At 40.9% G+C, this 22,497-nt stretch overlaps 48 non-coding genes across 48 annotated transcripts; all 48 read left to right on the top strand.

Annotated features, from left to right (window-relative positions):
- The first annotated feature begins 662 nt into the window (after positions 1–662).
- Positions 663–735, top strand: trnar-ucg (transfer RNA arginine (anticodon UCG)). Its single transcript has one exon. It is a non-coding gene; the product is annotated as a tRNA-Arg (tRNA).
- A 225-nt stretch (positions 736–960) lies between these two features.
- On the top strand, positions 961–1,034 carry trnai-aau (transfer RNA isoleucine (anticodon AAU)). Its single transcript has one exon. It is a non-coding gene; the product is annotated as a tRNA-Ile (tRNA).
- A 182-nt stretch (positions 1,035–1,216) lies between these two features.
- On the top strand, positions 1,217–1,290 carry trnai-aau (transfer RNA isoleucine (anticodon AAU)). The gene has a single exon. It is a non-coding gene; the product is annotated as a tRNA-Ile (tRNA).
- Positions 1,291–1,471: 181 nt separating this feature from the next.
- Positions 1,472–1,545, top strand: trnai-aau (transfer RNA isoleucine (anticodon AAU)). The gene has a single exon. It is a non-coding gene; the product is annotated as a tRNA-Ile (tRNA).
- Positions 1,546–1,961: 416 nt separating this feature from the next.
- Positions 1,962–2,034, top strand: trnar-ucg (transfer RNA arginine (anticodon UCG)). The gene has a single exon. It is a non-coding gene; the product is annotated as a tRNA-Arg (tRNA).
- A 225-nt stretch (positions 2,035–2,259) lies between these two features.
- trnai-aau (transfer RNA isoleucine (anticodon AAU)) lies at positions 2,260–2,333 on the top strand. Its single transcript has one exon. It is a non-coding gene; the product is annotated as a tRNA-Ile (tRNA).
- A 182-nt stretch (positions 2,334–2,515) lies between these two features.
- trnai-aau (transfer RNA isoleucine (anticodon AAU)) lies at positions 2,516–2,589 on the top strand. The gene has a single exon. It is a non-coding gene; the product is annotated as a tRNA-Ile (tRNA).
- A 416-nt stretch (positions 2,590–3,005) lies between these two features.
- Positions 3,006–3,078, top strand: trnar-ucg (transfer RNA arginine (anticodon UCG)). Its single transcript has one exon. It is a non-coding gene; the product is annotated as a tRNA-Arg (tRNA).
- Positions 3,079–3,793: 715 nt separating this feature from the next.
- Positions 3,794–3,866, top strand: trnar-ucg (transfer RNA arginine (anticodon UCG)). The gene has a single exon. It is a non-coding gene; the product is annotated as a tRNA-Arg (tRNA).
- A 225-nt stretch (positions 3,867–4,091) lies between these two features.
- Positions 4,092–4,165, top strand: trnai-aau (transfer RNA isoleucine (anticodon AAU)). The gene has a single exon. It is a non-coding gene; the product is annotated as a tRNA-Ile (tRNA).
- A 182-nt stretch (positions 4,166–4,347) lies between these two features.
- trnai-aau (transfer RNA isoleucine (anticodon AAU)) lies at positions 4,348–4,421 on the top strand. The gene has a single exon. It is a non-coding gene; the product is annotated as a tRNA-Ile (tRNA).
- Positions 4,422–4,602: 181 nt separating this feature from the next.
- trnai-aau (transfer RNA isoleucine (anticodon AAU)) lies at positions 4,603–4,676 on the top strand. The gene has a single exon. It is a non-coding gene; the product is annotated as a tRNA-Ile (tRNA).
- Positions 4,677–5,092: 416 nt separating this feature from the next.
- Positions 5,093–5,165, top strand: trnar-ucg (transfer RNA arginine (anticodon UCG)). The gene has a single exon. It is a non-coding gene; the product is annotated as a tRNA-Arg (tRNA).
- Positions 5,166–6,136: 971 nt separating this feature from the next.
- Positions 6,137–6,209, top strand: trnar-ucg (transfer RNA arginine (anticodon UCG)). Its single transcript has one exon. It is a non-coding gene; the product is annotated as a tRNA-Arg (tRNA).
- A 225-nt stretch (positions 6,210–6,434) lies between these two features.
- On the top strand, positions 6,435–6,508 carry trnai-aau (transfer RNA isoleucine (anticodon AAU)). The gene has a single exon. It is a non-coding gene; the product is annotated as a tRNA-Ile (tRNA).
- Positions 6,509–6,689: 181 nt separating this feature from the next.
- trnai-aau (transfer RNA isoleucine (anticodon AAU)) lies at positions 6,690–6,763 on the top strand. The gene has a single exon. It is a non-coding gene; the product is annotated as a tRNA-Ile (tRNA).
- A 416-nt stretch (positions 6,764–7,179) lies between these two features.
- trnar-ucg (transfer RNA arginine (anticodon UCG)) lies at positions 7,180–7,252 on the top strand. Its single transcript has one exon. It is a non-coding gene; the product is annotated as a tRNA-Arg (tRNA).
- A 218-nt stretch (positions 7,253–7,470) lies between these two features.
- trnai-aau (transfer RNA isoleucine (anticodon AAU)) lies at positions 7,471–7,544 on the top strand. Its single transcript has one exon. It is a non-coding gene; the product is annotated as a tRNA-Ile (tRNA).
- A 672-nt stretch (positions 7,545–8,216) lies between these two features.
- On the top strand, positions 8,217–8,289 carry trnar-ucg (transfer RNA arginine (anticodon UCG)). The gene has a single exon. It is a non-coding gene; the product is annotated as a tRNA-Arg (tRNA).
- A 225-nt stretch (positions 8,290–8,514) lies between these two features.
- trnai-aau (transfer RNA isoleucine (anticodon AAU)) lies at positions 8,515–8,588 on the top strand. The gene has a single exon. It is a non-coding gene; the product is annotated as a tRNA-Ile (tRNA).
- A 416-nt stretch (positions 8,589–9,004) lies between these two features.
- Positions 9,005–9,077, top strand: trnar-ucg (transfer RNA arginine (anticodon UCG)). The gene has a single exon. It is a non-coding gene; the product is annotated as a tRNA-Arg (tRNA).
- Positions 9,078–9,302: 225 nt separating this feature from the next.
- On the top strand, positions 9,303–9,376 carry trnai-aau (transfer RNA isoleucine (anticodon AAU)). Its single transcript has one exon. It is a non-coding gene; the product is annotated as a tRNA-Ile (tRNA).
- A 182-nt stretch (positions 9,377–9,558) lies between these two features.
- Positions 9,559–9,632, top strand: trnai-aau (transfer RNA isoleucine (anticodon AAU)). The gene has a single exon. It is a non-coding gene; the product is annotated as a tRNA-Ile (tRNA).
- Positions 9,633–10,048: 416 nt separating this feature from the next.
- trnar-ucg (transfer RNA arginine (anticodon UCG)) lies at positions 10,049–10,121 on the top strand. The gene has a single exon. It is a non-coding gene; the product is annotated as a tRNA-Arg (tRNA).
- A 482-nt stretch (positions 10,122–10,603) lies between these two features.
- On the top strand, positions 10,604–10,677 carry trnai-aau (transfer RNA isoleucine (anticodon AAU)). Its single transcript has one exon. It is a non-coding gene; the product is annotated as a tRNA-Ile (tRNA).
- Positions 10,678–11,093: 416 nt separating this feature from the next.
- On the top strand, positions 11,094–11,166 carry trnar-ucg (transfer RNA arginine (anticodon UCG)). Its single transcript has one exon. It is a non-coding gene; the product is annotated as a tRNA-Arg (tRNA).
- Positions 11,167–11,647: 481 nt separating this feature from the next.
- On the top strand, positions 11,648–11,721 carry trnai-aau (transfer RNA isoleucine (anticodon AAU)). Its single transcript has one exon. It is a non-coding gene; the product is annotated as a tRNA-Ile (tRNA).
- Positions 11,722–12,137: 416 nt separating this feature from the next.
- On the top strand, positions 12,138–12,210 carry trnar-ucg (transfer RNA arginine (anticodon UCG)). The gene has a single exon. It is a non-coding gene; the product is annotated as a tRNA-Arg (tRNA).
- Positions 12,211–12,925: 715 nt separating this feature from the next.
- Positions 12,926–12,998, top strand: trnar-ucg (transfer RNA arginine (anticodon UCG)). Its single transcript has one exon. It is a non-coding gene; the product is annotated as a tRNA-Arg (tRNA).
- Positions 12,999–13,223: 225 nt separating this feature from the next.
- trnai-aau (transfer RNA isoleucine (anticodon AAU)) lies at positions 13,224–13,297 on the top strand. The gene has a single exon. It is a non-coding gene; the product is annotated as a tRNA-Ile (tRNA).
- Positions 13,298–13,713: 416 nt separating this feature from the next.
- Positions 13,714–13,786, top strand: trnar-ucg (transfer RNA arginine (anticodon UCG)). The gene has a single exon. It is a non-coding gene; the product is annotated as a tRNA-Arg (tRNA).
- Positions 13,787–14,011: 225 nt separating this feature from the next.
- Positions 14,012–14,085, top strand: trnai-aau (transfer RNA isoleucine (anticodon AAU)). Its single transcript has one exon. It is a non-coding gene; the product is annotated as a tRNA-Ile (tRNA).
- A 416-nt stretch (positions 14,086–14,501) lies between these two features.
- trnar-ucg (transfer RNA arginine (anticodon UCG)) lies at positions 14,502–14,574 on the top strand. The gene has a single exon. It is a non-coding gene; the product is annotated as a tRNA-Arg (tRNA).
- A 225-nt stretch (positions 14,575–14,799) lies between these two features.
- Positions 14,800–14,873, top strand: trnai-aau (transfer RNA isoleucine (anticodon AAU)). The gene has a single exon. It is a non-coding gene; the product is annotated as a tRNA-Ile (tRNA).
- Positions 14,874–15,289: 416 nt separating this feature from the next.
- Positions 15,290–15,362, top strand: trnar-ucg (transfer RNA arginine (anticodon UCG)). Its single transcript has one exon. It is a non-coding gene; the product is annotated as a tRNA-Arg (tRNA).
- A 225-nt stretch (positions 15,363–15,587) lies between these two features.
- On the top strand, positions 15,588–15,661 carry trnai-aau (transfer RNA isoleucine (anticodon AAU)). The gene has a single exon. It is a non-coding gene; the product is annotated as a tRNA-Ile (tRNA).
- A 416-nt stretch (positions 15,662–16,077) lies between these two features.
- Positions 16,078–16,150, top strand: trnar-ucg (transfer RNA arginine (anticodon UCG)). The gene has a single exon. It is a non-coding gene; the product is annotated as a tRNA-Arg (tRNA).
- A 715-nt stretch (positions 16,151–16,865) lies between these two features.
- trnar-ucg (transfer RNA arginine (anticodon UCG)) lies at positions 16,866–16,938 on the top strand. Its single transcript has one exon. It is a non-coding gene; the product is annotated as a tRNA-Arg (tRNA).
- A 1,013-nt stretch (positions 16,939–17,951) lies between these two features.
- Positions 17,952–18,025, top strand: trnai-aau (transfer RNA isoleucine (anticodon AAU)). Its single transcript has one exon. It is a non-coding gene; the product is annotated as a tRNA-Ile (tRNA).
- A 416-nt stretch (positions 18,026–18,441) lies between these two features.
- Positions 18,442–18,514, top strand: trnar-ucg (transfer RNA arginine (anticodon UCG)). Its single transcript has one exon. It is a non-coding gene; the product is annotated as a tRNA-Arg (tRNA).
- A 225-nt stretch (positions 18,515–18,739) lies between these two features.
- Positions 18,740–18,813, top strand: trnai-aau (transfer RNA isoleucine (anticodon AAU)). The gene has a single exon. It is a non-coding gene; the product is annotated as a tRNA-Ile (tRNA).
- Positions 18,814–19,229: 416 nt separating this feature from the next.
- Positions 19,230–19,302, top strand: trnar-ucg (transfer RNA arginine (anticodon UCG)). Its single transcript has one exon. It is a non-coding gene; the product is annotated as a tRNA-Arg (tRNA).
- Positions 19,303–19,527: 225 nt separating this feature from the next.
- Positions 19,528–19,601, top strand: trnai-aau (transfer RNA isoleucine (anticodon AAU)). Its single transcript has one exon. It is a non-coding gene; the product is annotated as a tRNA-Ile (tRNA).
- A 416-nt stretch (positions 19,602–20,017) lies between these two features.
- Positions 20,018–20,090, top strand: trnar-ucg (transfer RNA arginine (anticodon UCG)). Its single transcript has one exon. It is a non-coding gene; the product is annotated as a tRNA-Arg (tRNA).
- A 225-nt stretch (positions 20,091–20,315) lies between these two features.
- On the top strand, positions 20,316–20,389 carry trnai-aau (transfer RNA isoleucine (anticodon AAU)). The gene has a single exon. It is a non-coding gene; the product is annotated as a tRNA-Ile (tRNA).
- A 672-nt stretch (positions 20,390–21,061) lies between these two features.
- On the top strand, positions 21,062–21,134 carry trnar-ucg (transfer RNA arginine (anticodon UCG)). Its single transcript has one exon. It is a non-coding gene; the product is annotated as a tRNA-Arg (tRNA).
- A 715-nt stretch (positions 21,135–21,849) lies between these two features.
- Positions 21,850–21,922, top strand: trnar-ucg (transfer RNA arginine (anticodon UCG)). Its single transcript has one exon. It is a non-coding gene; the product is annotated as a tRNA-Arg (tRNA).
- A 225-nt stretch (positions 21,923–22,147) lies between these two features.
- Positions 22,148–22,221, top strand: trnai-aau (transfer RNA isoleucine (anticodon AAU)). Its single transcript has one exon. It is a non-coding gene; the product is annotated as a tRNA-Ile (tRNA).
- The last annotated feature ends 276 nt before the right edge of the window (positions 22,222–22,497 follow it).

Here is a 22,497-nt window from a genome sequence, read left to right as displayed (position 1 = left end):
TGAGGTCATTCCATTCATATGAGATGTCAGCGGTCTTCCCTTTAACCTAACTACGCAAGTAAAGCTGATGGGGTTTCACACCCGATTGACCATTAAATAAATGCTTGCATTTTGCACGTTCTGTCCTGCTATAATTTTGGAAGTAATGGACTTGAATTAACAAGTGAAAAAGGGCCGGTTAGCTCAGATGTTCAGAGTGTGGTGCTAATAACGCCAAGGTCATGGGTTCAATCCCCGTACTGGCCAGTAATGGTTATTTAACAAAAGAATGTCTCTACAATTGCCGTTCAACTTATGATACAGTATTGATACAGATAAATATCATGGAAAAAGAGAACTGGTTTTGAATCCCTTCAAGGTTAAAAGCTCTAACCTCATTCAAAGACACTTTGTGGAAGCCCGTTTGCTGCACAGTGTAAATAATCTATATTTCTACAATTGTTTAAGTTTCAAGCTGTAATTGTAAGTTTGAAATAGAAAGTGTTTTTCTCTGCCGGAGGATTTTGTTGGATGAGGTGGGCACTAATCCCAATGACTTTCACATGTGAAGTCAGCAGTGTACCATTTAAGCCAGCTTTGCAGTATGTCTTTGGACAAAGGATAGCTCCCTCCTCAGCATCTAAACCATTGCACTTGTGAAGTGCAACAATCCTGCATTTAGCGACCATGTGGCCTAATGGACAAGGCGTCTGACTTCGGATCAGAAGATTGAGGGTTCGAGTCCCTTCGTGGTTGATAGCTCAAGGCTCATTATAAGAAATATGGTGTAAGCAATGTTACTTTAAAATTGAGGTCATTCCATTCATATGAGATGTCAGCGGTCTTCCCTTTAACCTAACTACGCAAGTAAAGCTGATGGGGTTTCACACCCGACTGACCATTAAATAAATTCTTGCATTTTGCACGTTCTGTCCTGCTATAATTTTGGAAGTAATGGACTTGAATTAACAAGTGAAAAAGGGCCGGTTAGCTCAGATGGTCAGAGCGTGGTGCTAATAACGCCAAGGTCATGGGTTCAATCCCCATACTGGCCATCAATATGCTTTTGGAGATGCCATTGATATGAGATGTCAGCGGTCTTCCCTTTAACCTAACTACGCAAGTAAAGCTGATGGGGTTTCACACCCGATTGACCATTAAATAACTGCTTGCATTTTGCACGTTCTGTCCTGCTATAATTCTGGAAGTAATGGAGTTGAATTAACAAGTGAAAAAGGGCCGGTTAGCTCAGATGGTCAGAGCGTGGTGCTAATAACGCCAAGGTCATGGGTTCAATCCCCATACTGGCCATCAATATGCTTTTGGAGATGCCATTGATATGAGAAGTCAGCGGTCTTCCCTTTAACGTAACCAAGCAAGGAAAGCTGATAGGGCCTCACACCCGAATGGACATTAAAAAACGCCTACATTTTGCACATTCTGTCCTGGTATAATTCTGGAAGTAATGGAGTTGAATTAACAAGTGGAAAAGGGCCGGTTAGCTCAGATGGTCAGAGCGTGGTGCTAATAACGCCAAGGTCATGGGTTCAATCCCCATACTGGCCAGTAATGGTTATTTAACAAAAGAATGTCTCTACAATTGCCGTTCAAGTTATGATACAGTATTGATACAGATAAATATCATGGAAAAAGAGAGCTGGTTTTGAATCCCTTCAAGGTTAAATGCTCTAGCCTCATTCAAAGACACTTTGTGGAAGCCCGTTTGCTGCACAGTGTAAATAATCTATATTTCTACAATTGTTTAAGTTTCAAGCTGTAATTGTAAGTTTGAAATAGAAAGTGTTTTTCTCTGCCGGAGGATTTTGTTGGATGAGGTGGGCACTAATCCCAATGACTTTCACATGTGAAGTCAGCAGTGTACCATTTAAGCCAGCTTTGCAGTATGTCTTTGGACAAAGGATAGCTCCCTCCTCAGCATCTAAACCATTGCACTTGTGAAGTGCAACAATCCTGCATTTAGCGACCATGTGGCCTAATGGACAAGGCGTCTGACTTCGGATCAGAAGATTGAGGGTTCGAGTCCCTTCGTGGTTGATAGCTCAAGGCTCATTATAAGAAATATGGTGTAAGCAATGTTACTTTAAAATTGAGGTCATTCCATTCATATGAGATGTCAGCGGTCTTCCCTTTAACCTAACTACGCAAGTAAAGCTGATGGGGTTTCACACCCGACTGACCATTAAATAAATTCTTGCATTTTGCACGTTCTGTCCTGCTATAATTTTGGAAGTAATGGACTTGAATTAACAAGTGAAAAAGGGCCGGTTAGCTCAGATGGTCAGAGCATGGTGCTAATAACGCCAAGGTCATGGGTTCAATCCCCATACTGGCCATCAATATGCTTTTGGAGATGCCATTGATATGAGATGTCAGCGGTCTTCCCTTTAACCTAACTACGCAAGTAAAGCTGATGGGGTTTCACACCCGATTGACCATTAAATAACTGCTTGCATTTTGCACGTTCTGTCCTGCTATAATTCTGGAAGTAATGGAGTTGAATTAACAAGTGAAAAAGGGCCGGTTAGCTCAGATGGTCAGAGCGTGGTGCTAATAACGCCAAGGTCATGGGTTCAATCCCCATACTGGCCAGTAATGGTTATTTAACAAAAGAATGTCTCTACAATTGCCGTTCAAGTTATGATACAGTATTGATACAGATAAATATCATGGAAAAAGAGAGCTGGTTTTGAATCCCTTCAAGGTTAAATGCTCTAGCCTCATTCAAAGACACTTTGTGGAAGCCCGTTTGCTGCACAGTGTAAATAATCTATATTTCTACAATTGTTTAAGTTTCAAGCTGTAATTGTAAGTTTGAAATAGAAAGTGTTTTTCTCTGCCGGAGGATTTTGTTGGATGAGGTGGGCACTAATCCCAATGACTTTCACATGTGAAGTCAGCAGTGTACCATTTAAGCCAGCTTTGCAGTATGTCTTTGGACAAAGGATAGCTCCCTCCTCAGCATCTAAACCATTGCACTTGTGAAGTGCAACAATCCTGCATTTAGCGACCATGTGGCCTAATGGACAAGGCGTCTGACTTCGGATCAGAAGATTGAGGGTTCGAGTCCCTTCGTGGTTGATAGCTCAAGGCTCATTATAAGAAATATGGTTTAAGCAATGTTACTTTAAAATTGAGGTCATTCCATTCATATGAGATGTCAGCGGTCTTCCCTTTAACCTAACTACGCAAGTAAAGCTGATGGGGTTTCACACCCGATTGACCATTAAATAAATGCTTGCATTTTGCACGTTCTGTCCTGCTATAATTTTGGAAGTAATGGACTTGAATTAACAAGTGAAAAAGGGCCGGTTAGCTCAGATGTTCAGAGTGTGGTGCTAATAACGCCAAGGTCATGGGTTCAATCCCCGTACTGGCCAGTAATGGTTATTTAACAAAAGAATGTCTCTACAATTGCCGTTCAACTTATGATACAGTATTGATACAGATAAATATCATGGAAAAAGAGAACTGGTTTTGAATCCCTTCAAGGTTAAAAGCTCTAACCTCATTCAAAGACACTTTGTGGAAGCCCGTTTGCTGCACAGTGTAAATAATCTATATTTCTACAATTGTTTAAGTTTCAAGCTGTAATTGTAAGTTTGAAATAGAAAGTGTTTTTCTCTGCCGGAGGATTTTGTTGGATGAGGTGGGCACTAATCCCAATGACTTTCACATGTGAAGTCAGCAGTGTACCATTTAAGCCAGCTTTGCAGTATGTCTTTGGACAAAGGATAGCTCCCTCCTCAGCATCTAAACCATTGCACTTGTGAAGTGCAACAATCCTGCATTTAGCGACCATGTGGCCTAATGGACAAGGCGTCTGACTTCGGATCAGAAGATTGAGGGTTCGAGTCCCTTCGTGGTTGATAGCTCAAGGCTCATTATAAGAAATATGGTGTAAGCAATGTTACTTTAAAATTGAGGTCATTCCATTCATATGAGATGTCAGCGGTCTTCCCTTTAACCTAACTACGCAAGTAAAGCTGATGGGGTTTCACACCCGACTGACCATTAAATAAATTCTTGCATTTTGCACGTTCTGTCCTGCTATAATTTTGGAAGTAATGGACTTGAATTAACAAGTGAAAAAGGGCCGGTTAGCTCAGATGGTCAGAGCATGGTGCTAATAACGCCAAGGTCATGGGTTCAATCCCCATACTGGCCATCAATATGCTTTTGGAGATGCCATTGATATGAGATGTCAGCGGTCTTCCCTTTAACCTAACTACGCAAGTAAAGCTGATGGGGTTTCACACCCGATTGACCATTAAATAACTGCTTGCATTTTGCACGTTCTGTCCTGCTATAATTCTGGAAGTAATGGAGTTGAATTAACAAGTGAAAAAGGGCCGGTTAGCTCAGATGGTCAGAGCGTGGTGCTAATAACGCCAAGGTCATGGGTTCAATCCCCATACTGGCCATCAATATGCTTTTGGAGATGCCATTGATATGAGAAGTCAGCGGTCTTCCCTTTAACGTAACCAAGCAAGGAAAGCTGATAGGGCCTCACACCCGAATGGACATTAAAAAACGCCTACATTTTGCACATTCTGTCCTGGTATAATTCTGGAAGTAATGGAGTTGAATTAACAAGTGAAAAAGGGCCGGTTAGCTCAGATGGTCAGAGCGTGGTGCTAATAACGCCAAGGTCATGGGTTCAATCCCCATACTGGCCAGTAATGGTTATTTAAGAAAAGAATGTCTCTACAATTGCCGTTCAACTTATGATACAGTATTGATACAGATAAATATCATGGAAAAAGAGAGCTGGTTTTGAATCCCTTCAAGGTTAAATGCTCTAGCCTCATTCAAAGACACTTTGTGGAAGCCCGTTTCCTGCACAGTGTAAATAATCTATATTTCTACAATTGTTTAAGTTTCAAGCTGTAATTGTAAGTTTGAAATAGAAAGTGTTTTTCTCTGCCGGAGGATTTTGTTGGATGAGGTGGGCACTAATCCCAATGACTTTCACATGTGAAGTCAGCAGTGTACCATTTAAGCCAGCTTTGCAGTATGTCTTTGGACAAAGGATAGCTCCCTCCTCAGCATCTAAACCATTGCACTTGTGAAGTGCAACAATGCTGCATTTAGCGACCATGTGGCCTAATGGACAAGGCGTCTGACTTCGGATCAGAAGATTGAGGGTTCGAGTCCCTTCGTGGTTGATAGCTCAAGGCTCATTATAAGAAATATGGTGTAAGCAATGTTACTTTAAAATTGAGGTCATTCCATTCATATGAGATGTCAGCGGTCTTCCCTTTAACCTAACTACGCAAGTAAAGCTGATGGGGTTTCACACCCGACTGACCATTAAATAAATTCTTGCATTTTGCACGTTCTGTCCTGCTATAATTTTGGAAGTAATGGACTTGAATTAACAATTGAAAAAGGGCCGGTTAGCTCAGATGGTCAGAGCATGGTGCTAATAAAGCCAAGGTCATGGGTTCAATCCCCATACTGGCCATCAATATGCTTTTGGAGATGCCATTGATATGAGATGTCAGCGGTCTTCCCTTTAACCTAACTACGCAAGTAAAGCTGATGGGGTTTCACACCCGACTGACCATTAAATAAATTCTTGCATTTTGCACGTTCTGTCCTGCTATAATTTTGGAAGTAATGGACTTGAATTAACAAGTGAAAAAGGGCCGGTTAGCTCAGATGGTCAGAGCGTGGTGCTAATAACGCCAAGGTCATGGGTTCAATCCCCATACTAGCCAGTAATGGTTATTTAACAAAAGAATGTCTCTACAATTGCAGTTCAACTTATGATACAGTATTGATACAGATAAATATCATGGAAAAAGAGAGCTGGTTTTGAATCCCTTCAAGGTTAAAAGCTCTAGCCTCATTGAAAGACACTTTGTGGAAGCCCGTTTGCTGCACAGTGTAAATAATCTATATTTCTACAATTGTTTAAGTTTCAAGCTGTAATTGTAAGTTTGAAATAGAAAGTGTTTTTCTCTGCCGGAGGATTTTGTTGGATGAGGTGGGCACTAATCCCAATGACTTTCACATGTGAAGTCAGCAGTGTACCATTTAAGCCAGCTTTGCAGTATGTCTTTGGACAAAGGATAGCTCCCTCCTCAGCATCTAAACCATTGCACTTGTGAAGTGCAACAATCCTGCATTTAGCGACCATGTGGCCTAATGGACAAGGCGTCTGACTTCGGATCAGAAGATTGAGGGTTTGAGTCCCTTCGTGGTTGATAGGTCAATGCTCATTATGAGCAATATGGTGTAAGCAATGTTACTTTAAAATTGAGGTCATTCCATTCATATGAGATGTCAGCGGTCTTCCATTTAACCTAACTACGCAAGTAAAGCTGATGGGGTTTCACACCCGACTGACCATTAAATAAATTCTTGCATTTTGCACGTTCTGTCCTGCTATAATTCTGGAAGTAATGGAGTTGAATTAACAAGTGAAAAAGGGCCGGTTAGCTCAGATGGTCAGAGCGTGGTGCTAATAACGCCAAGGTCATGGGTTCAATCCCCATACTGGCCATCAATATGCTTTTGGAGATGCCATTGATATGAGAAGTCAGCGGTCTTCCCTTTAACGTAACCAAGCAAGGAAAGCTGATAGGGCCTCACACCCGAATGGACATTAAAAAACGCCTACATTTTGCACATTCTGTCCTGGTATAATTCTGGAAGTAATGGAGTTGAATTAACAAGTGAAAAAGGGCCGGTTAGCTCAGATGGTCAGAGCGTGGTGCTAATAACGCCAAGGTCATGGGTTCAATCCCCATACTGGCCAGTAATGGTTATTTAACAAAAGAATGTCTCTACAATTGCCGTTCAACTTATGATACAGTATTGATACAGATAAATATCATGGAAAAAGAGAGCTGGTTTTGAATCCCTTCAAGGTTAAATGCTCTAGCCTCATTCAAAGACACTTTGTGGAAGCCCGTTTGCTGCACAGTGTAAATAATCTATATTTCTACAATTGTTTAAGTTTCAAGCTGTAATTGTAAGTTTGAAATAGAAAGTGTTTTTCTCTGCCGGAGGATTTTGTTGGATGAGGTGGGCACTAATCCCAATGACTTTCACATGTGAAGTCAGCAGTGTACCATTTAAGCCAGCTTTGCAGTATGTCTTTGGACAAAGGATAGCTCCCTCCTCAGCATCTAAACCATTGCACTTGTGAAGTGCAACAATCCTGCATTTAGCGACCATGTGGCCTAATGGACAAGGCGTCTGACTTCGGATCAGAAGATTGAGGGTTCGAGTCCCTTCGTGGTTGATGGCTCATTATAAGAAATATGGTGTAAGCAATGTTACTTTAAAATTGAGGTCATTCCATTCATATGAGATGTCAGCGGTCTTCCCTTTAACCTAACTACGCAAGTAAAGCTGATGGGGTTTCACACCCGATTGACCATTAAATAAATGCTTGCATTTTGCACGTTCTGTCCTGCTATAATTTTGGAAGTAATGGACTTGAATTAACAAGTGAAAAAGGGCCGGTTAGCTCAGATGGTCAGAGCGTGGTGCTAATAACGCCAAGGTCATGGGTTCAATCCCCATACTGGCCATCAATATGCTTTTGGAGATGCCATTGATATGAGATGTCAGCGGTCTTCCCTTTAACCTAACTACGCAAGTAAAGCTGATGGGGTTTCACACCCGATTGACCATTAAATAAATGCTTGCATTTTGCACGTTCTGTCCTGCTATAATTCTGGAAGTAATGGAGTTGAATTAACAAGTGAAAAAGGGCCGGTTAGCTCAGATGGTCAGAGCGTGGTGCTAATAACGCCAAGGTCATGGGTTCAATCCCCATACTTGCCAGTAATGGTTATTTACCAAAAGAATGTCTCTACAATTGCCGTTCAACTTATGATACAGTATTGATACAGATAAATATCGTGGAAAAAGAGAGCTGGTTTTGAATCCCTTCAACGTTAAATGCTCTAGCCTCATTCAAAGACACTTTGTAGAAGCCCGTTTGCTGCACAGTGTAAATAATCTATATTTCTACAATTGTTTAAGTTTCAAGCTGTAATTGTAAGTTTGAAATAGAAAGTGTTTTTCTCTGCCGGAGGATTTTGTTGGATGAGGTGGGCACTAATCCCAATGACTTTCACATGTGAAGTCAGCAGTGTACCATTTAAGCCAGCTTTGCAGTATGTCTTTGGACAAAGGATAGCTCCCTCCTCAGCATCTAAACCATTGCACTTGTGAAGTGCAACAATCCTGCATTTAGCGACCATGTGGCCTAATGGACAAGGCGTCTGACTTCGGATCAGAAGATTGAGGGTTCGAGTCCCTTCGTGGTTGATAGCTCAAGGCTCATTATAAGAAATATGGTGTAAGCAATGTTACTTTAAAATTGAGGTCATTCCATTCATATGAGATGTCAGCGGTCTTCCCTTTAACCTAACTACGCAAGTAAAGCTGATGGGGTTTCACACCCGATTGACCATTAAATAAATGCTTGCATTTTGCACGTTCTGTCCTGCTATAATTCTGGAAGTAATGGAGTTGAATTAACAAGTGAAAAAGGGCCGGTTAGCTCAGATGGTCAGAGCGTGGTGCTAATAACGCCAAGGTCATGGGTTCAATCCCCATACTGGCCAGTAATGGTTATTTAACAAAAGAATGTCTCTACAATTGCCGTTCAACTTATGATACAGTATTGATACAGATAAATATTGTGGAAAAAGAGAGCTGGTTTTGAGTCCCTTCAAGGTTAAAAGCTCTAGCCTCATTCAAAGACACTTTGTGGAAGCCCGTTTGCTGCACAGTGTAAATAAACTATATTTCTACAATTGTTTAAGTTTCAAGCTGTAATTGTAAGTTTGAAATAGAAAGTGTTTTTCTCTGCCGGAGGATTTTGTTGGATGAGGTGGGCACTAATCCCAATGACTTTCACATGTGAAGTCAGCAGTGTACCATTTAAGCCAGCTTTGCAGTATGTCTTTGGACAAAGGATAGCTCCCTCCTCAGCATCTAAACCATTGCACTTGTGAAGTGCAACAATCCTGCATTTAGCGACCATGTGGCCTAATGGACAAGGCGTCTGACTTCGGATCAGAAGATTGAGGGTTCGAGTCCCTTCGTGGTTGATAGCTCAAGGCTCATTATAAGAAATATGGTGTAAGCAATGTTACTATAAAATTGAGGTCATTCCATTCATATGAGATGTCAGCGGTCTTCCCTTTAGCCTAACTACGCAAGTAAAGCTGATGGGGTTTCACACCCGATTGACCATTAAATAAATTATTGCATTTTGCACGTTCTGTCCTGCTATAATTCTGGAAGTAATGGACTTGAATTAACAAGTGAAAAAGGGCCGGTTAGCTCAGATGGTCAGAGCGTGGTGCTAATAACACCAAGGTCATGGGTTCAATCCCCATACTGGCCATCAATATGCTTTTGGAGATGCCATTGATATGAGATGTCAGCGGTCTTCCCTTTACCCTAACTACGCAAGTAAAGCTGATGGGGTTTCACACCCGATTGACCATTAAATAAATGCTTGCATTTTGCACGTTCTGTCCTGCTATAATTCTGGAAGTAATGGACTTGAATTAACAAGTGAAAAAGGGCCGGTTAGCTCAGATGGTCAGAGCGTGGTGCTAATAACGCCAAGGTCATGGGTTCAATCCCCATACTGGCCAGTAATGATTATTTAACAAAAGAATGTCTCTACAATTGCCGTTCAACTTATGATACAGTATTGATACAGATAAATATCATGGAAAAAGAGAGCTGGTTTTGAATCCCTTCAAGGTTAAAAGCTCTAGCCTCATTCAAAGACACTTTGTGGAAGCCCGTTTGCTGCACAGTGTAAATAAACTATATTTCTACAATTGTTTAAGTTTCAAGCTGTAATTGTAAGTTTGAAATAGAAAGTGTTTTTCTCTGCCGGAGGATTTTGTTGGATGAGGTGGGCACTAATCCCAATGACTTTCACATGTGAAGTCAGCAGTGTACCATTTAAGCCAGCTTTGCAGTATGTCTTTGGACAAAGGATAGCTCCCTCCTCAGCATCTAAACCATTGCACTTGTGAAGTGCAACAATCCTGCATTTAGCGACCATGTGGCCTAATGGACAAGGCGTCTGACTTCGGATCAGAAGATTGAGGGTTCGAGTCCCTTCGTGGTTGATAACTCAAGACTCATTATAAGAAATATGGTGTAAGCAATGTTACTATAAAATTGAGGTCATTCCATTCATATGAGATGTCAGCGGTCTTCCCTTTAACCTAACTACGCAAGTAAAGCTGATGGGGTTTCACACCCGACTGACCATTAAATAAATTCTTGCATTTTGCACGTTCTGTCCTGCTATAATTTTGGAAGTAATGGACTTGAATTAACAAGTGAAAAAGGGCCGGGTTAGCTCAGATGGTCAGAGCGTGGTGCTAATAACGCCAAGGTCATGGGTTCAATCCCCATACTGGCCATCAATATGCTTTTGGAGATGCCATTGATATGAGATGTCAGCGGTCTTCCCTTTAATCTAACTACGCAAGTAAAGCTGATGGGGTTTCACACCCGATTGACCATTAAATAAATGCTTGCATTTTGCACGTTCTGTCCTGCTATAATTCTGGAAGTAATGGAGTTGAATTAACAAGTGAAAAAGGGCCGGTTAGCTCAGATGGTCAGAGCGTGGTGCTAATAACGCCAAGGTCATGGGTTCAATCCCCATACTGGCCAGTAATGGTTATTTAACAAAAGAATGTCTCTACAATTGCCTTTCAACTTATGATACAGTATTGATACAGATAAATATCATGGAAAAAGAGAGCTGGTTTTGAATCCCTTCAAGGTTAAAAGCTCTAGCCTCATTCAAAGACACTTTGTGGAAGCCCGTTTGCTGCACAGTGTAAATAAACTATATTTCTACAATTGTTTAAGTTTCAAGCTGTAATTGTAAGTTTGAAATAGAAAGTGTTTTTCTCTGCCGGAGGATTTTGTTGGATGAGGTGGGCACTAATCCCAATGACTTTCACATGTGAAGTCAGCAGTGTACCATTTAAGCCAGCTTTGCAGTATGTCTTTGGACAAAGGATAGCTCCCTCCTCAGCATCTAAACCATTGCACTTGTGAAGTGCAACAATCCTGCATTTAGCGACCATGTGGCCTAATGGACAAGGCGTCTGACTTCGGATCAGAAGATTGAGGGTTCGAGTCCCTTCGTGGTTGATAGCTCAAGGCTCATTATAAGAAATATGGTGTAAGCAATGTTACTATAAAATTGAGGTCATTCCATTCATATGAGATGTCAGCGGTCTTCACTTTAGCCTAACTACGCAAGTAAAGCTGATGGGGTTTCACACCCGATTGACCATTAAATAAATTATTGCATTTTGCACGTTCTGTCCTGCTATAATTCTGGAAGTAATGGACTTGAATTAACAAGTGAAAAAGGGCCGGTTAGCTCAGATGGTCAGAGCGTTGTGCTAATAACACCAAGGTCATGGGTTCAATCTCCATACTGGCCATCAATATGCTTTTGGAGATGCCATTGATATGAGATGTCAGCGGTCTTCCCTTTACCCTAACTACGCAAGTAAAGCTGATGGGGTTTCACACCCGATTGACCATTAAATAAATGCTTGCATTTTGCACGTTCTGTCCTGCTATAATTCTGGAAGTAATGGAGTTGAATTAACAAGTGAAAAAGGGCCGGTTAGCTCAGATGGTCAGAGCGTGGTGCTAATAATGCCAAGGTCATGGGTTCAATCCCCATACTGGCCAGTAATGGTTATTTAACAAAAGAATGTCTCTACAATTGCCGTTCAACTTATGATACAGTATTGATACAGATAAATATCGTGGAAAAAGAGAGCTGGTTTTGAATCCCTTCAAGGTTAAAAGCTCTAGCCTCATTCAAAGACACTTTGTGGAAGCCCGTTTGCTGCACAGTGTAAATAAACTATATTTCTACAATTGTTTAAGTTTCAAGCTGTAATTGTAAGTTTGAAATAGAAAGTGTTTTTCTCTGCCGGAGGATTTTGTTGGATGAGGTGGGCACTAATCACAATGACTTTAACATGTGAAGTCAGCAGTGTACCATTTAAGCCAGCTTTGCAGTATGTCTTTGGACAAAGGATAGCTCCCTCCTCAGCATCTAAACCATTGCACTTGTGAAGTGCAACAATCCTGCGTTTAGCTACCATGTGGCCTAATGGACAAGGCGTCTGACTTCGGATCAGAAGATTGAGGGTTCGATTCCCTTCGTGGTTGATAGCTCAAGGCTCATTATAAGAAATATGGCGTAAGCAATGTTACTTTAAAATTGAGGTCATTCCATTCATATGAGATGTCAGCGGTCTTCCCTTTAACCTAACTACGCAAGTAAAGCTGATGGGGTTTCACACCCGATTGACCATTAAATAAATTCTTGCATTTTGCACGTTCTGTCCTGCTATAATTCTGGAAGTAATGGAGTTGAATTAACAAGTGAAAAAGGGCCGGTTAGCTCAGATGGTCAGAGCGTGTTGCTAATAACGCCAAGGTCATGGGTTCAATCCCCATACTGGCCAGTAATGGTTATTTAACAAAAGAATGTCTCTACAATTGCCGTTCAACTTATGATACAGTATTGATACAGATAAATATCATGGAAAAAGAGAGCTGGTTTTGAATCCCTTCAAGGTTAAAAGCTCTAGCCTCATTCGAAGACACTTTGTGGAAGTCCGTTTGCTGCACAGTGTAAATAAACTATATTTCTACAATTGTTTAAGTTTCAAGCTGTAATTGTAAGTTTGAAATAGAAAGTGTTTTTCTCTGCCAGAGGATTTTGTTGGATGAGGTGGGCACTAATCCCAATGACTTTTACATGTGAAGTCAGCAGTGTACCATTTAAGCCAGCTTTGCAGTATGTCTTTGGACAAAGGATAGCTCCCTCCTCAGCATCTAAACCATTGCACTTGTGAAGTGCAACAATCCTGCATTTAGCGACCATGTGGCCTAATGGACAAGGCGTCTGACTTCGGATCAGAAGATTGAGGGTTCGAGTCCCTTCGTGGTTGATAGCTCAAGGCTCATTATAAGAAATATGGTGTAAGCAATGTTACTATAAAATTGAGGTCATTCCATTCATATGAGATGTCAGCGGTCTTCCCTTTAGCCTAACTACGCAAGTAAAGCTGATGGGGTTTCACACCCGATTGACCATTAAATAAATTATTGCATTTTGCACGTTCTGTCCTGCTATAATTCTGGAAGTAATGGACTTGAATTAACAAGTGAAAAAGGGCCGGTTAGCTCAGATGGTCAGAGCGTGGTGCTAATAACGCCAAGGTCATGGGTTCAATCCCCATACTGGCCAGTAATGGTTATTTAACAAAAGAATGTCTCTACAATTGCTGTTCAACTTATGATACAGTATTGATACAGATAAATATCATGGAAAAAGAGAGCTGGTTTTGAATCCCTTCAAGGTTAAAAGCTCTAGCCTCATTCAAAGACACTTTGTGGAAGCCCGTTTGCTGCACAGTGTAAATAAACTATATTTCTACAATTGTTTAAGTTTCAAGCTGTAATTGTAAATTTGAAATAGAAAGTGTTTTTCTCTGCCGGAGGATTTTGTTGGATGAGGTGGGCACTAATCCCAATGACTTTCACATGTGAAGTCAGCAGTGTACCATTTAAGCCAGCTTTGCAGTATGTCTTTGGACAAAGGATAGCTCCCTCCTCAGCATCTAAACCATTGCACTTGTGAAGTGCAACAATCCTGCATTTAGCGACCATGTGGCCTAATGGACAAGGCGTCTGACTTCGGATCAGAAGATTGAGGGTTCGAGTCCCTTCGTGGTTGATAGCTCAAGGCTCATTATAAGAAATATGGTGTAAGCAATGTTACTATAAAATTGAGGTCATTCCATTCATATGAGATGTCAGCGGTCTTCCCTTTAGCCTAACTACGCAAGTAAAGCTGATGGGGTTTCACACCCGATTGACCATTAAATAAATTATTGCATTTTGCACGTTCTGTCCTGCTATAATTCTGGAAGTAATGGACTTGAATTAACAAGTGAAAAAGGGCCGGTTAGCTCAGATGGTCAGAGCGTGGTGCTAATAACGCCAAGGTCATGGGTTCAATCCCCATACTGGCCAGTAATGGTTATTTAACAAAAGAATGTCTCTACAATTGCCGTTCAACTTATGATACAGTATTGATACAGATAAATATCATGGAAAAAGAGAGCTGGTTTTGAATCCCTTCAAGGTTAAAAGCTCTAGCCTCATTCAAAGACACTTTGTGGAAGCCCGTTTGCTGCACAGTGTAAATAATCTATATTTCTACAATTGTTTAAGTTTCAAGCTGTAATTGTAAGTTTGAAATAGAAAGTGTTTTTCTCTGCCGGAGGACTTTGTTGGATGAGGTGGGCACTAATCCCAATGACTTTCACATGTGAAGTCAGCAGTGTACCATTTAAGCCAGCTTTGCAGTATGTCTTTGGACAAAGGATAGCTCCCTCCTCAGCATCTAAACCATTGCACTTGTGAAGTGCAACAATCCTGCATTTAGCGACCATGTGGCCTAATGGACAAGGCGTCTGACTTCGGATCAGAAGATTGAGGGTTCGAGTCCCTTCGTGGTTGATAGCTCAAGGCTCATTATAAGAAATATGGTGTAAGCAATGTTACTATAAAATTGAGGTCATTCCATTCATATGAGATGTCAGCGGTCTTCCCTTTAGCCTAACTACGCAAGTAAAGCTGATGGGGTTTCACACCCGATTGACCATTAAATAAATTATTGCATTTTGCACGTTCTGTCCTGCTATAATTCTGGAAGTAATGGACTTGAATTAACAAGTGAAAAAGGGCCGGTTAGCTCAGATGGTCAGAGCGTGGTGCTAATAACGCCAAGGTCATGGGTTCAATCCCCATACTGGCCAGTAATGGTTATTTAACAAAAGAATGTCTCTACAATTGCCGTTCAACTTATGATACAGTATTGATACAGATAAATATCATGGAAAAAGAGAGCTGGTTTTGAATCCCTTCAAGGTTAAAAGCTCTAGCCTCATTCAAAGACACTTTGTGGAAGCCCGTTTGCTGCACAGTGTAAATAATCTATATTTCTACAATTGTTTAAGTTTCAAGCTGTAATTGTAAGTTTGAAATAGAAAGTGTTTTTCTCTGCCGGAGGACTTTGTTGGATGAGGTGGGCACTAATCCCAATGACTTTCACATGTGAAGTCAGCAGTGTACCATTTAAGCCAGCTTTGCAGTATGTCTTTGGACAAAGGATAGCTCCCTCCTCAGCATCTAAACCATTGCACTTGTGAAGTGCAACAATCCTGCATTTAGCGACCATGTGGCCTAATGGACAAGGCGTCTGACTTCGGATCAGAAGATTGAGGGTTCGAGTCCCTTCGTGGTTGATAGCTCAAGGCTCATTATAAGAAATATGGTGTAAGCAATGTTACTTTAAAATTGAGGTCATTCCATTCATATGAGATGTCAGCGGTCTTCCCTTTAACCTAACTACGCAAGTAAAGCTGATGGGGTTTCACACCCGACTGACCATTAAATAAATTCTTGCATTTTGCACGTTGTGTCCTGCTATAATTTTGGAAGTAATGGACTTGAATTAACAAGTGAAAAAGGGCTGGTTAGCTCAGATGGTCAGAGCGTGGTGCTAATAACGCCAAGGTCATGGGTTCAATCCCCATACTGGCCAGTAATGGTTATTTAACAAAAGAATGTCTCTACAATTGCCGTTCAACTTATGATACAGTATTGATACAGATAAATATCATGGAAAAAGAGAGCTGGTTTTGAATCCCTTCAAGGTTAAAAGCTCTAGCCTCATTCAAAGACACTTTGTGGAAGCCCGTTTGCTGCACAGTGTAAATAATCTATATTTCTACAATTGTTTAAGTTTCAAGCTGTAATTGTAAGTTTGAAATAGAAAGTGTTTTTCTCTGCCGGAGGACTTTGTTGGATGAGGTGGGCACTAATCCCAATGACTTTCACATGTGAAGTCAGCAGTGTACCATTTAAGCCAGCTTTGCAGTATGTCTTTGGACAAAGGATAGCTCCCTCCTCAGCATCTAAACCATTGCACTTGTGAAGTGCAACAATCCTGCATTTAGCGACCATGTGGCCTAATGGACAAGGCGTCTGACTTCGGATCAGAAGATTGAGGGTTCGAGTCCCTTCGTGGTTGATAGCTCAAGGCTCATTATAAGAAATATGGTGTAAGCAATGTTACTTTAAAATTGAGGTCATTCCATTCATATGAGATGTCAGCGGTCTTCCCTTTAACCTAACTACGCAAGTAAAGCTGATGGGGTTTCACACCCGATTGACCATTAAATAAATGCTTGCATTTTGCACGTTCTGTCCTGCTATAATTCTGGAAGTAATGGAGTTGAATTAACAAGTGAAAAAGGGCCGGTTAGCTCAGATGGTCAGAGCGTGGTGCTAATAACGCCAAGGTCATGGGTTCAATCCCCATACTGGCAAGTAATGGTTATTTAACAAAAGAATGTCTCTACAATTGCCGTTCAACTTATGATACAGTATTGATACAGATAAATATCATGGAAAAAGAGAGCTGGTTTTGAATCCCTTCAAGGTTAAAAGCTCTAGCCTCATTCAAAGACACTTTGTGGAAGCCCGTTTGCTGCACAGTGTAAATAATCTATATTTCTACAATTGTTTAAGTTTCAAGCTGTAATTGTAAATTTGAAATAGAAAGTGTTTTTCTCTGCCGGAGGATTTTGTTGGATGAGGTGGGCACTAATCCCAATGACTTTCACATGTGAAGTCAGCAGTGTACCATTTAAGCCAGCTTTGCAGTATGTCTTTGGACAAAGGATAGCTCCCTCCTCAGCATCTAAACCATTGCACTTGTGAAGTGCAACAATCCTGCATTTAGCGACCATGTGGCCTAATGGACAAGGCGTCTGACTTCGGATCAGAAGATTGAGGGTTCGAGTCCCTTCGTGGTTGATAGCTCAAGGCTCATTATAAGAAGTATGGTGTAAGCAATGTTACTTTAAAATTGAGGTCATTCCATTCATATGAGATGTCAGCGGTCTTCCCTTTAACCTAACTACGCAAGTAAAGCTGATGGGGTTTCACACCCGATTGACCATTAAATAAATGCTTGCATTTTGCACGTTCTGTCCTGCTATAATTTTGGAAGTAATGGACTTGAATTAACAAGTGAAAAAGGGCCGGTTAGCTCAGATGGTCAGAGTGTGGTGCTAATAACCCCAAGGTCATGGGTTCAATCCCCATACTGGCCAGTAATGGTTATTTAACAAAAGAATGTCTCTACAATTGCCGTTCAACTTATGATACAGTATTGATACAGATAAATATCATGGAAAAAGAGAGCTGGTTTTGAATCCCTTCAAGGTTAAAAGCTCTAGCCTCATTCAAAGACACTTTGTGGAAGCCCGTTTGCTGCACAGTGTAAATAATCTATATTTCTACAATTGTTTAAGTTTCAAGCTGTAATTGTAAATTTGAAATAGAAAGTGTTTTTCTCTGCCGGAGGATTTTGTTGGATGAGGTGGGCACTAATCCCAATGACTTTCACATGTGAAGTCAGCAGTGTACCATTTAAGCCAGCTTTGCAGTATGTCTTTGGACAAAGGATAGCTCCCTCCTCAGCATCTAAACCATTGCACTTGTGAAGTGCAACAATCCTGCATTTAGCGACCATGTGGCCTAATGGACAAGGCGTCTGACTTCGGATCAGAAGATTGAGAGTTCGAGTCCCTTCGTGGTTGATAGCTCAAGGCTCATTATAAGAAATATGGTGTAAGCAATGTTACTTTAAAATTGAGGTCATTCCATTCATATGAGATGTCAGCGGTCTTCCCTTTAACCTAACTACGCAAGTAAAGCTGATGGGGTTTCACACCCGACTGACCATTAAATAAATTCTTGCATTTTGCACGTTGTGTCCTGCTATAATTTTGGAAGTAATGGACTTGAATTAACAAGTGAAAAAGGGCTGGTTAGCTCAGATGGTCAGAGCGTGGTGCTAATAACGCCAAGGTCATGGGTTCAATCCCCATACTGGCCAGTAATGGTTATTTAACAAAAGAATGTCTCTACAATTGCCGTTCAACTTATGATACAGTATTGATACAGATAAATATCATGGAAAAAGAGAGCTGGTTTTGAATCCCTTCAAGGTTAAAAGCTCTAGCCTCATTCAAAGACACTTTGTGGAAGCCCGTTTGCTGCACAGTGTAAATAATCTATATTTCTACAATTGTTTAAGTTTCAAGCTGTAATTGTAAGTTTGAAATAGAAAGTGTTTTTCTCTGCCGGAGGACTTTGTTGGATGAGGTGGGCACTAATCCCAATGACTTTCACATGTGAAGTCAGCAGTGTACCATTTAAGCCAGCTTTGCAGTATGTCTTTGGACAAAGGATAGCTCCCTCCTCAGCATCTAAACCATTGCACTTGTGAAGTGCAACAATCCTGCATTTAGCGACCATGTGGCCTAATGGACAAGGCGTCTGACTTCGGATCAGAAGATTGAGGGTTCGAGTCCCTTCGTGGTTGATAGCTCAAGGCTCATTATAAGAAATATGGTGTAAGCAATGTTACTTTAAAATTGAGGTCATTCCATTCATATGAGATGTCAGCGGTCTTCCCTTTAACCTAACTACGCAAGTAAAGCTGATGGGGTTTCACACCCGATTGACCATTAAATAAATGCTTGCATTTTGCACGTTCTGTCCTGCTATAATTCTGGAAGTAATGGAGTTGAATTAACAAGTGAAAAAGGGCCGGTTAGCTCAGATGGTCAGAGCGTGGTGCTAATAACGCCAAGGTCATGGGTTCAATCCCCATACTGGCCAGTAATGGTTATTTAACAAAAGAATGTCTCTACAATTGCCGTTCAACTTATGATACAGTATTGATACAGATAAATATCATGGAAAAAGAGAGCTGGTTTTGAATCCCTTCAAGGTTAAAAGCTCTAGCCTCATTCAAAGACACTTTGTGGAAGCCCGTTTGCTGCACAGTGTAAATAATCTATATTTCTACAATTGTTTAAGTTTCAAGCTGTAATTGTAAGTTTGAAATAGAAAGTGTTTTTCTCTGCCGGAGGATTTTGTTGGATGAGGTGGGCACTAATCCCAATGACTTTCACATGTGAAGTCAGCAGTGTACCATTTAAGCCAGCTTTGCAGTATGTCTTTGGACAAAGGATAGCTCCCTCCTCAGCATCTAAACCATTGCACTTGTGAAGTGCAACAATCCTGCATTTAGCGACCATGTGGCCTAATGGACAAGGCGTCTGACTTCGGATCAGAAGATTGAGGGTTCGAGTCCCTTCGTGGTTGATAGCTCAAGGCTCATTATAAGAAATATGGTGTAAGCAATGTTACTTTAAAATTGAGGTCATTCCATTCATATGAGATGTCAGCGGTCTTCCCTTTAACCTAACTACGCAAGTAAAGCTGATGGGGTTTCACACCCGACTGACCATTAAATAAATTCTTGCATTTTGCACGTTGTGTCCTGCTATAATTTTGGAAGTAATGGACTTGAATTAACAAGTGAAAAAGGGCCGGTTAGCTCAGATGGTCAGAGCGTGGTGCTAATAACGCCAAGGTCATGGGTTCAATCCCCATACTGGCCAGTAATGGTTATTTAACAAAAGAATGTCTCTACAATTGCCGTTCAACTTATGATACAGTATTGATACAGATAAATATCATGGAAAAAGAGAGCTGGTTTTGAATCCCTTCAAGGTTAAAAGCTCTAGCCTCATTCAAAGACACTTTGTGGAAGCCCGTTTGCTGCACAGTGTAAATAATCTATATTTCTACAATTGTTTAAGTTTCAAGCTGTAATTGTAAGTTTGAAATAGAAAGTGTTTTTCTCTGCCGGAGGACTTTGTTGGATGAGGTGGGCACTAATCCCAATGACTTTCACATGTGAAGTCAGCAGTGTACCATTTAAGCCAGCTTTGCAGTATGTCTTTGGACAAAGGATAGCTCCCTCCTCAGCATCTAAACCATTGCACTTGTGAAGTGCAACAATCCTGCATTTAGCGACCATGTGGCCTAATGGACAAGGCGTCTGACTTCGGATCAGAAGATTGAGGGTTCGAGTCCCTTCGTGGTTGATAGCTCAAGGCTCATTATAAGAAATATGGTGTAAGCAATGTTACTTTAAAATTGAGGTCATTCCATTCATATGAGATGTCAGCGGTCTTCCCTTTAACCTAACTACGCAAGTAAAGCTGATGGGGTTTCACACCCGATTGACCATTAAATAAATGCTTGCATTTTGCACGTTCTGTCCTGCTATAATTCTGGAAGTAATGGAGTTGAATTAACAAGTGAAAAAGGGCCGGTTAGCTCAGATGGTCAGAGCGTGGTGCTAATAACGCCAAGGTCATGGGTTCAATCCCCATACTGGCCATCAATATGCTTTTGGAGATGCCATTGATATGAGATGTCAGCGGTCTTCCCTTTAACCTAACTACGCAAGTAAAGCTGATGGGGTTTCACACCCGATTGACCATTAAATAAATGCTTGCATTTTGCACGTTCTGTCCTGCTATAATTCTGGAAGTAATGGAGTTGAATTAACAAGTGAAAAAGGGCCGGTTAGCTCAGATGGTCAGAGCGTGGTGCTAATAACGCCAAGGTCATGGGTTCAATCCCCATACTGGCAAGTAATGGTTATTTAACAAAAGAATGTCTCTACAATTGCCGTTCAACTTATGATACAGTATTGATACAGATAAATATCATGGAAAAAGAGAGCTGGTTTTGAATCCCTTCAAGGTTAAAAGCTCTAGCCTCATTCAAAGACACTTTGTGGAAGCCCGTTTGCTGCACAGTGTAAATAATCTATATTTCTACAATTGTTTAAGTTTCAAGCTGTAATTGTAAATTTGAAATAGAAAGTGTTTTTCTCTGCCGGAGGATTTTGTTGGATGAGGTGGGCACTAATCCCAATGACTTTCACATGTGAAGTCAGCAGTGTACCATTTAAGCCAGCTTTGCAGTATGTCTTTGGACAAAGGATAGCTCCCTCCTCAGCATCTAAACCATTGCACTTGTGAAGTGCAACAATCCTGCATTTAGCGACCATGTGGCCTAATGGACAAGGCGTCTGACTTCGGATCAGAAGATTGAGGGTTCGAGTCCCTTCGTGGTTGATAGCTCAAGGCTCATTATAAGAAATATGGTGTAAGCAATGTTACTTTAAAATTGAGGTCATTCCATTCATATGAGATGTCAGCGGTCTTCCCTTTAACCTAACTACGCAAGTAAAGCTGATGGGGTTTCACACCCGATTGACCATTAAATAAATGCTTGCATTTTGCACGTTCTGTCCTGCTATAATTTTGGAAGTAATGGACTTGAATTAACAAGTGAAAAAGGGCCGGTTAGCTCAGATGGTCAGAGTGTGGTGCTAATAACCCCAAGGTCATGGGTTCAATCCCCATACTGGCCAGTAATGGTTATTTAACAAAAGAATGTCTCTACAATTGCCGTTCAACTTATGATACAGTATTGATACAGATAAATATCATGGAAAAAGAGAGCTGGTTTTGAATCCCTTCAAGGTTAAAAGCTCTAGCCTCATTCAAAGACACTTTGTGGAAGCCCGTTTGCTGCACAGTGTAAATAATCTATATTTCTACAATTGTTTAAGTTTCAAGCTGTAATTGTAAATTTGAAATAGAAAGTGTTTTTCTCTGCCGGAGGATTTTGTTGGATGAGGTGGGCACTAATCCCAATGACTTTCACATGTGAAGTCAGCAGTGTACCATTTAAGCCAGCTTTGCAGTATGTCTTTGGACAAAGGATAGCTCCCTCCTCAGCATCTAAACCATTGCACTTGTGAAGTGCAACAATCCTGCATTTAGCGACCATGTGGCCTAATGGACAAGGCGTCTGACTTCGGATCAGAAGATTGAGGGTTCGAGTCCCTTCGTGGTTGATAGCTCAAGGCTCATTATAAGAAATATGGTTTAAGCAATGTTACTTTAAAATTGAGGTCATTCCATTCATATGAGATGTCAGCGGTCTTCCCTTTAACCTAACTACGCAAGTAAAGCTGATGGGGTTTCACACCCGATTGACCATTAAATAAATGCTTGCATTTTGCACGTTCTGTCCTGCTATAATTTTGGAAGTAATGGACTTGAATTAACACGTGAAAAAGGGCCGGTTAGCTCAGATGGTCAGAGTGTGGTGCTAATAACGCCAAGGTCATGGGTTCAATCCCCATACTGGCCAGTAATGGTTATTTAACAAAAGAATGTCTCTACAATTGCCGTTCAACTTATGATACAGTATTGATACAGATAAATATCATGGAAAAAGAGAGCTGGTTTTGAATCCCTTCAAGGTTAAAAGCTCTAGCCTCATTCAAAGACACTTTGTGGAAGCCCGTTTGCTGCACAGTGTAAATAATCTATATTTCTACAATTGTTTAAGTTTCAAGCTGTAATTGTAAATTTGAAATAGAAAGTGTTTTTCTCTGCCGGAGGATTTTGTTGGATGAGGTGGGCA

Source organism: Anarhichas minor, unplaced genomic scaffold (genome assembly GCF_050575085.1).
Source record: "Anarhichas minor isolate MPS153535 unplaced genomic scaffold, ASM5057508v1 ptg000040l, whole genome shotgun sequence".
Lineage (NCBI taxonomy): Eukaryota > Metazoa > Chordata > Actinopteri > Perciformes > Anarhichadidae > Anarhichas > Anarhichas minor.
Note: the sequence above shows the minus strand (reverse complement) of the source record. Positions and strands in the feature narration are given on the sequence as shown.